Source organism: Gavialis gangeticus, unplaced genomic scaffold (genome assembly GCF_001723915.1).
Source record: "Gavialis gangeticus isolate Ggan-Ray unplaced genomic scaffold, GavGan_comp1, whole genome shotgun sequence".
Lineage (NCBI taxonomy): Eukaryota > Metazoa > Chordata > Crocodylia > Gavialidae > Gavialis > Gavialis gangeticus.
Genome location: NW_017728983.1, coordinates 5,614,310 through 5,622,330, shown reverse-complemented (window position 1 = coordinate 5,622,330; position 8,021 = coordinate 5,614,310). Strand labels below are relative to the sequence as shown.

At 46.0% G+C, this 8,021-nt stretch overlaps 2 protein-coding genes across 4 annotated transcripts in view; one reads left to right on the top strand and one right to left on the bottom strand.

The window, feature by feature from the left end:
• Positions 1–7,586, bottom strand: part of HDLBP (high density lipoprotein binding protein) — a 48,514-nt gene extending 40,928 nt beyond the window's left edge. For both annotated transcript variants that reach the window (XM_019513427.1, XM_019513436.1), the window contains exon 1: positions 7,489–7,586. The gene's annotated coding sequence lies outside the window, so the exon portion shown is untranslated. The remainder of the gene's footprint in view (positions 1–7,488) is intronic.
• Positions 7,587–7,775: 189 nt separating this feature from the next.
• Positions 7,776–8,021, top strand: part of SEPT2 (septin 2) — a 47,287-nt gene continuing 47,041 nt past the window's right edge. Inside the window, exon 1 of one of the 2 annotated variants that reach the window (XM_019513462.1) lies at positions 7,776–7,805. The gene's annotated coding sequence lies outside the window, so the exon portion shown is untranslated. The other variant, XM_019513452.1, reaches the window with a different exon arrangement.

Genomic DNA, 8,021 nt, shown 5'->3' with positions numbered 1-8,021 from the left:
TCCCCACATTGCCCACTCATGCTCATCTTGGAGTCAATAATGACTCCCAGATCCTTTTCCACCTCCGTATAGATGGCCACCAGGTCCCCTCTCAGCCTTGTGGAGGCTGAACAGGTTCAGGTCCTGGAGCCTCTCCTTGTAGGGCCCACCCTGCTGCCCCTGAGTGGGCGCTCCTTTGGACTCTCTTGATGCTGTCCACAACCCTCCTGAAGTACAGCGCCCAGAACTGGATGCAGTACTACAACTGCAGCTTAACCAATGTCGCACAGAGGGGGAGGATCACCTCCTTTGACCTGCTCACGATGCATCTGTGCATTTATATTATACCACTTGTATAAAGGAAGCTAGTTGTAATGGCTAATGCAAGAGACAGCGGACATGAGCCAGATGGTGATTTGCTGCAGTACAATTTAAAAGGCTTCCAAAGGCCATCATACTCTCCTTATCTATATGAAGGAGATGGTTCTTATCTACCTCTCAGATTACTATTTCATTATAGGTTGTCCAGAACTCTGTGACCCTTGGATGGAAGATACTGTTGAAAAGTCATTTATGTGGTTAGAGAGATAAGGAAGAAAGTCAATGGACAGTTTGGAAAACCAAGTTAAAAAAGAAAAATGAAGAGAGAAAGCAACAGAGGTTATATGCAAGACAGTCCTGGCACTTCCAGCTAGGGAGAAATCTGTCCGTGGATTTTAGGGAATTAAGAACTTGGGAAAAAACAGAAGAGGAAGTTGCTGTGATTAAGATGGACCAGACAGGGATTCGGCACCAGAGGTAGCAACAGGTAGTTCTGGGTTCCAGAAGGATATGGAAGACTGTAGGTTTTTGGCACTGGGAACTTTAAAAACGAAAAGGTCCAAATTTGAAGTATACCTGTCATTCAGAATGAAAGGAAGCATCCCTTCATACACAATTTCTAGTGAAGCAAGAAGCTGATTGAATCAAAAATGGAAGGAAAAAAAAATGAGTCATGTGTGAGCTATAGATTTGGGTGTTGTCTGGGAAGAAGTGACGACTTTGAGGAGTAAGGCAAAACGACACAAGAATTCAAGGAAGCAAATATATGCTTTTCAAATCTTTCCACAATTGCTGCTGTTTTCTAAAGATTCTAAACTTGGGTCTTCCATTGCAATAATTACTATTTAGCTTTTTGTCTTGCAAAGATGGCCTTCATAATGGATCCACAGCGCTGTTCTTCTCTATTCAGTCAATGCTGCAGAAAAACTGTCTCCAGACAATAATTAGAGAAAGTTGGGTTTCAGAGCCCAGTTAGATGCTTGAATTTTAAGCAACAGTTACCCAACAAGCTGGTATCACAGAACAAAACACAGCCCTTATGCTCGACATGCACCACTCATTTCCTCTTCGTCTGTCTCTAGTATATTTATTTTTCCAGATGAGACTTTCATTTCATCCTGCTGCGAGTAATGGATTGAAGTCCCTTGTTCTTATAGCTTTAAAGTAGTTCCGATTTCCTAAATTCCCTTCCCCTGGCAACACCAATGCATACTGGACACAGGACACTGAGTTGCTGCCAAAAAAAAGAAATCACCATACAGCAAGCACTTTCCTCACTGAGAATGCTAGCTAAGTGCTTGCTGCCTCTACCTTTCTCTGGAGACTGAGCAAGATCACTGCTACTGTCACTTACAGTTCTGAAAAAAAAACAACAAACAACAAAAAAATAAAGCAGAGTCCTTACTTCAGCATGGATCTCCCACTGTGCTGCCTGATATAGATACTGCACAAATACTCCCAGCTGACACTCTTCAGGACATATTTATGTAAGAGGACTTCCTTGGAGCATTTTTTGAGAGACCATAAATACTCCCTTCCCTCAGTGGCTTGATTTAGGTAAATACAGGTAAACATCAGAGCATGTCAAAAAGTTAAGAAAAAGACAAGACCTATGGAAAGGGAAAAAGGACATGGCAGTAAAACCCTCACTGGAAGATACAGTAATAAAGCTTCCACTACAAAAAAAAAAGCAATTGAAGTGCCTGGGATTTAAACATGGAAACTGTTTTTTGTGATTCTGTACAGTTTAGATTCTGTGGCGCCAAACACTGTAGAAAAACATAAATGTGTCTGCTTCCAGTGCCTAAAAAGATTTGAAAGCTTATTCAGTAAACTAATGTTACTGTATCTTGAACAGTGTTGCCAACTCTTTACTTTTTAAAACAAGGCATAGAATATTTGATGTTTTTCCTTAAAACCCAGCCAGAGTTTAAGTTATATTGCAAACAGCTTTAAAAAAAAAAAAAGTTTCTAGCCCTTTTGCTTAGAGAAAAGATTAAAAGTATGAACTTTGATGCCTCAAAAATTAGAAGGCAAGTTAAGAGACTGCCAGAATTGCCATTTAATAAAAAATATATTTTAATGAAAATGAATTTTGGGGGTCCGATTCATAATTCTGAATGCTGGGAATTGCTAGTGATGAGTTTGAAGAGACAATATAATAAGTGCCTGATCATAATGCCATTTTAAGCAATGATGGAGTCCTTGCTATTTGAACATGACCTTCCTTTCCTTCTACCCTATTGTATCCATGGTGGGCAAAGGGGCTCTACACACCACCAGGCTAGCACCAACTCCTCATCTACTAGTACAAGCAAAAGTCTCTTCTTGAGTTAAATGCAACTGCACCATAACTATCTAAACTGACTGAGGAAACTCAACCCCCCAAACCCCTTTTAAGCCAGCTGTGGCAGAAAGTGTAAAGCTAGCTGCAATAATTTCCAAATGCAGCCATCCATCAAGGCTCATGGACAGAGGTCCTCTCTTTTATTAGACCAACAAGTTTTTGAAAAAAAGAAAAAAAAGAATTGCAAGCTTTTGGGCACAAGCACCCTTCACCAGGCATCAGAAAAAGATTGTAAGAGTTCTCCTGGGTAGAAATGAAAGTCTCTATTTCATAGGATTCCACACAGAGGTCAATAGATGGAAAAACCCTCTTGGCAGCAGTTCTTGAACTTTCATTTCTACCCAGGCAAACTTTTACAATCTTTTCTTTGATGTCTGATGAAGGGCGCTTGCTCCCAAAAGCTTGCAATTTTTTTTTTCCTTCAAAAAAACTTGTTGGTCTACTAAAAGAGATGACCTCTGTCCACGAGCCCCAATTGCTTTTTCCTCTAGACCAACACAGCTACAACCTGAATACCCTTCATCCATCAAGTAATTCAAAACCAAAATGAAAAATTAGGGGTGGGGGTGAGGAAGGAGAAGAAGGCAGGACAGAGAGCCAACATGTGTTCTTCTGTGTGCCTGGTTATCCCCAGAAACCACTGGTACCTGAGGGACATAAAGAGCAGTGCCACCACATGCCTTTGCAGCCATTCTAGAGCACTTCAATGCATACCTGCCCACCCTGTATTCCAGCTAATGAATTGGTAGTCAACCCAATCAAATCCCCCCACTCAAGCAAGCCTAAATATGACCCCCCAATATCTCCTTTCTATTGGCTCTTCCCTCAGCTTCTCCAAGGCTTGTGCACTCTCATAAAGGTCAGTGACTGTAGCCAGACATGGCTCTTTTCAGCCTCACAGGAGTGACCAAAGCATATGCTGCAGCAATGCAATCAGCCTCATTCCTAGAGAGCAAGTGACCACAGTCAACCCCCCATGCTAATCCTGCTGTTAGACCCATACTTAGATCCACAGAAGGTTGGAGCAGTTATCTCCTCTTTCTCACAAGAATGCATCTCTGCATAAGGCTTTCCTCAATAGCATCAGCCATAGAGTCAGCTTCACATACTGCTTCTGCATAGAGGCCTCTCCCCTAGCCTATAGGTTGGCAGCTTGACATTGGCAAATGTACGGTCAGAAACACAGCAAATAGGATAGTGATTAAATGACAGAAAAAAAAGAGAGACTTCAGATTAGTACAAACTTGCATTTTAATATGGCAAGAAAAAGCTCTTGACTGGCCTGGTTATGTTATACATTTCCTAGAAGGAGCTAGCTACTCATTCTCCCAGAATACAAGACCAGATGGGCTCATAGTGGAAGTGTAACAAGTTTAAACAGAACCTCAGTAAAATGGTCTCACTGTGAAACTTATTGCTGCAAGATACTACTTCAACCACTAGTAACCTGCACTTTGACAGCATTCCTGATTAAAAGATAATGAGTAGGTATTTTCAGGGCTTGAAAGCTACCTACTAGTCAGAGGACTGAAATTACTAGTACAGACAAGGAGGTGACCTCCAGCCAGGTCCAGGGAAAACATTCTTATGATATACCCCACCCCCTACTAATTTTAGTGGCTAGGAAGACCATGGGCACTTCTAGCAAGGTGGTGGGGCAGTACCAAAGGTTACAGAAGAACCCCCATAGGTTTAATAAAAAAAGACAAGTTTCTTGTGCAAAACAAACATACATAGGATCTATCAATCTCTAGCCACATTCCATTATACAACTGGGGGAAAACAAACAAACAAACAAACAAACATGAGACAACCTCCAGCAACCCAGAGCCTTCCACAAGTATAAATACAATCTAAGCAGGGAAGCTCTTCCCCTGCTCTTTTTTTTTTTTTTTTTAAATAGATTTCTCTTCCACCTGAAGCCAACTTTATTTTCAAGTTCACTGCCATTATAACCACATCATGTGAACTTCAGGACAAGTTTAATAAAATGCACTAAAGAGAAACAGAAGAAAATAAAATCAGGAATTAAAGAAAAATAAGGAAGATAAGGGGGTTCTACAGTTAAGAACCTGCAATGAACATGTTAGGGTAACTCTTCAGATTCTATTATCAAATTCATAAGCGATAGACAGCATTTCCTTTAGAGCATAGAGACTACAGCATTAACTGAAAGCTACCAGATGTATTCAAGCTCCTAATCCAAACCAGCTGTCCAGAACAGGAAAGGTTTTCTATGCTAGAGGCAGTACCTAGAACTAGAAACAGCACTTAAGCAACAGTCCAAAGCTGAAACAAGCCTCTAATCTCTACTAAACCCCTACATTGGGCTCAATGTGCCAAATTTTAGGCAAGACTTCTGAGTGAAGCATCAGGCCTGCAGATCAGCTTTCTAAAATGCTCCGCTCCTCCCATAGTCAGTTCTAACCAATCATTCACTTCCACCTGACCTAAAATGGAGGTCTCTCAGCTGGCCATAATTATTACTCTGTCCACATGGTATCTTGCAGGTTTGAAAAACAATACAAAACCCCCCACACACTATTATAAGGTAAGGCCTGTTAGAAAGGAACAGATACACCATACTTATAGTTGAGTTTTGTTTTCTTAACTCTTCTTGGGACAGAAATTAAGACAAAATAATACTCTTCATTTCACAGGCTGATTTTCCTAGATTGATATACTCTCAGAAATAAGCTATTCTCACAGATCACTCTTGAAGAAGCAAGGCTCTTTACTACCTTGCTGTGACCCTTCCTCAACCAACTCAAGGATCCATACTACTCCCAGGCCTGCCAGGGCCTTCCTATACAGGGAGATCACCACTACAGCATCCTTATCACCAACAAGAGGCCCATGTTTCCTGTCATGGAGCTTCCCTTAGACTCCATGAGGAAGCCTCTCATCAACCTCAAACTAGTAAATTTCTGACCAAATCTGCTCTTTCCTAGCAGCTAATCTGGGGCAAAAGCTTTTTGTTTTTCTGCTTCCAGGACATCAAGTTTCTGCTTTTCTACCCTGCTTTTTGAAGTCTCTAATGTAGGCTCTTTCCCTGCAAACAACTCCACTGCTCCTCTCTCCTTCTGCTTATCAGCTTTCCCAAGCAGCTGAAATGCAAAAGCAATGCAATGCTTTAGTTTCATTATTACTTTTTAAAAAGTTGCAACAAGCAGCAAGAACACTCACTTCCTGCAGGTTCTGGAATGCAATCCATCTGAACAGTTATCATTGTAAACCTCAGAACCTGAACTATTTTTCACCTGAAATTTTAGATTCTACAGTTTGTGGTTTATGCCACTACACTTGCAGTTAATGGGGGGGCTTTCAGTAGTAAGTGGATCTTTTTCCCTGAAGCCAAATATTCCCATTTGCAACTTCCCTATGGGAAAAGTTGTAACCAGGCATCAAGGAAGATTTTTGTACCATTATAATTAGGGGGTACATTTTATTGTCCAAAATGATTAATATATGGATTACTATTCTGGTGTAATCTCTCCCTTTCCATCTAGAAATGCTTTGAATTGGTATAGGTCTAAATGGAAAAGGAGAGATTAATATATGTAGTTTTGGGGGAGGTTGTACCATTTTCATTTGGTTAGTATAGTTAAATACAGTAACATGTAGAAAAGGCTTGAAGTACAAGGAGGTTACATTTAATTGTCCAAAATCTTATTGCATATTAATAGCAGCAGCAAAGATGAAATCCAAGTGCGCCGATTCTTCTAACCAGTATATCAGTGGTGCTCACCCTCCAAGAGCCCTTTGTGAGCCCAGCTGAGTGGTCAGCTTCCACAGTATCTGGTGGCACAGTGTTCCACATGTGAACAATGCCCTGAGGAAAAAGAGCTGCCAACTTCCCAGCTACCAGGTTCACATTGTGAGCTCTGGCCCATGCAAAACAGTCAATAGGGAATCCCCACAGAGCTCTTTGCAGCTTGGGATTTTGGAAACTCTCAGCATGTCCTGCCTCTGGCATCCTGTTTCTCCAGGGAACAGGCCTGGCTTCAGGAGCCTCTCTTCACAGGACCCCTCTGTGCTGCTCCTCCTGGTTGCTTTCTCTGGACCCCTGAGTGGCATGAGGGTTTTCAGAGCTAGATGGGCATGAATCTGCCTACTGGGAGACTGCTCCCAGCCCCCCTCAAGCCACTGGGTGGCAGGGATAAGTGCCTGTGCCAGGTTTGGGGACAGGGAGCAATGGTGCTCATCACCCGCACATGCGGGGCTGCATGAGCCCCTGTGCCCAGAAGGAGCTCGGGCTCACGCACGTGTCAGACCTCGGTGCAGTGGCGGGGCTTTGCAGCCCTGCGGTGTCAGCGAGGAGGCTGAACCAGCCTAGCCAGCAGCGCCTCCCGGCGGCTCGGGAAGGAGCCGGGGCTGCCGCGACCGAGGCAACCCCCAGAGCCGGGCGTGACTCAGGGGTCGGCTCGGGCCTCGCTCCCGCGGGAGAAGATGCTGCCACCCGTGGGGCTGACAGGGAGCTCTGCTAGTGGCTGCAGGCAGAGCAGTGCCGGAGGAAGCGGATGACCACCACCCCCACATCCCACTTGTTCTCTGTGGTAAAGGTGCGGCGAGGATGTAGGGCGGAGCCGCACCACGTGACCCACGGGCACCAATGGAGGAGGGGGGAAACCATAGAGAAGCCGGGCGCTAGCTAGAAATTCCGCGTTCCCGCCGCGTAACTTTGCTGCCGCCATCTTGTCGGAGGCGGCGGGGTCCTCCCAGCGCTGCGGCTGTGGACGGTTCCACGCTCCGGCCCCTCTTACCCGCCGCGCTCGTTTCTCACCCCCAGTCCCCCACCCCGGGCCGGGCCCCAGCGTGCGCGAGCGGAGCTTGGGCGTTACCTCGGATAGGACCACCGCGAAGCCTATGCGGGGTATGAGGCTAAGGGCCCAGCCGCCATCTTGGTGCAGAAGCCCGCCTGGCGCCACCTGCCCACATAAGGCTGAGCCCGCCCCCGCGCGTCTTGAGCCAGTCAAGGCTCCATGGAAAAGGTTGCTGAGTGCGCATGCGCGGCCTCGTGGCTCCGCCCCCACCCCCTCGGGCTGGCTGAGCGGGGCGCTGTCTCCCCCAGTCCTGCTCACGACTCGTAGCGCGCCAGAGTCGGCCGGGCAGTTGGTAGCTGCCCCGCCCCGCCCCGCCCCCTCCGGCGGTGCCGCAGGTGGGGGCTGTGAGCGGATGTGAGCGCGGCAGGGCCGCGCCTTGTCTGCAGTGAGCGGGAGCGGAGCCATCGCGGCTGCTCCGAGGCCACTGTCGGTGTGTAACGGCCGCGGCGGGGTGGGCGCTGGGGGGCAGGCGGGCAGGCGGGCGCTTCCTGTGGGCCGGCCGCGCTGGGGCCTTCTCTGCCGCGCGCAGGGTTTGGGCAGGCGGCGCCGAG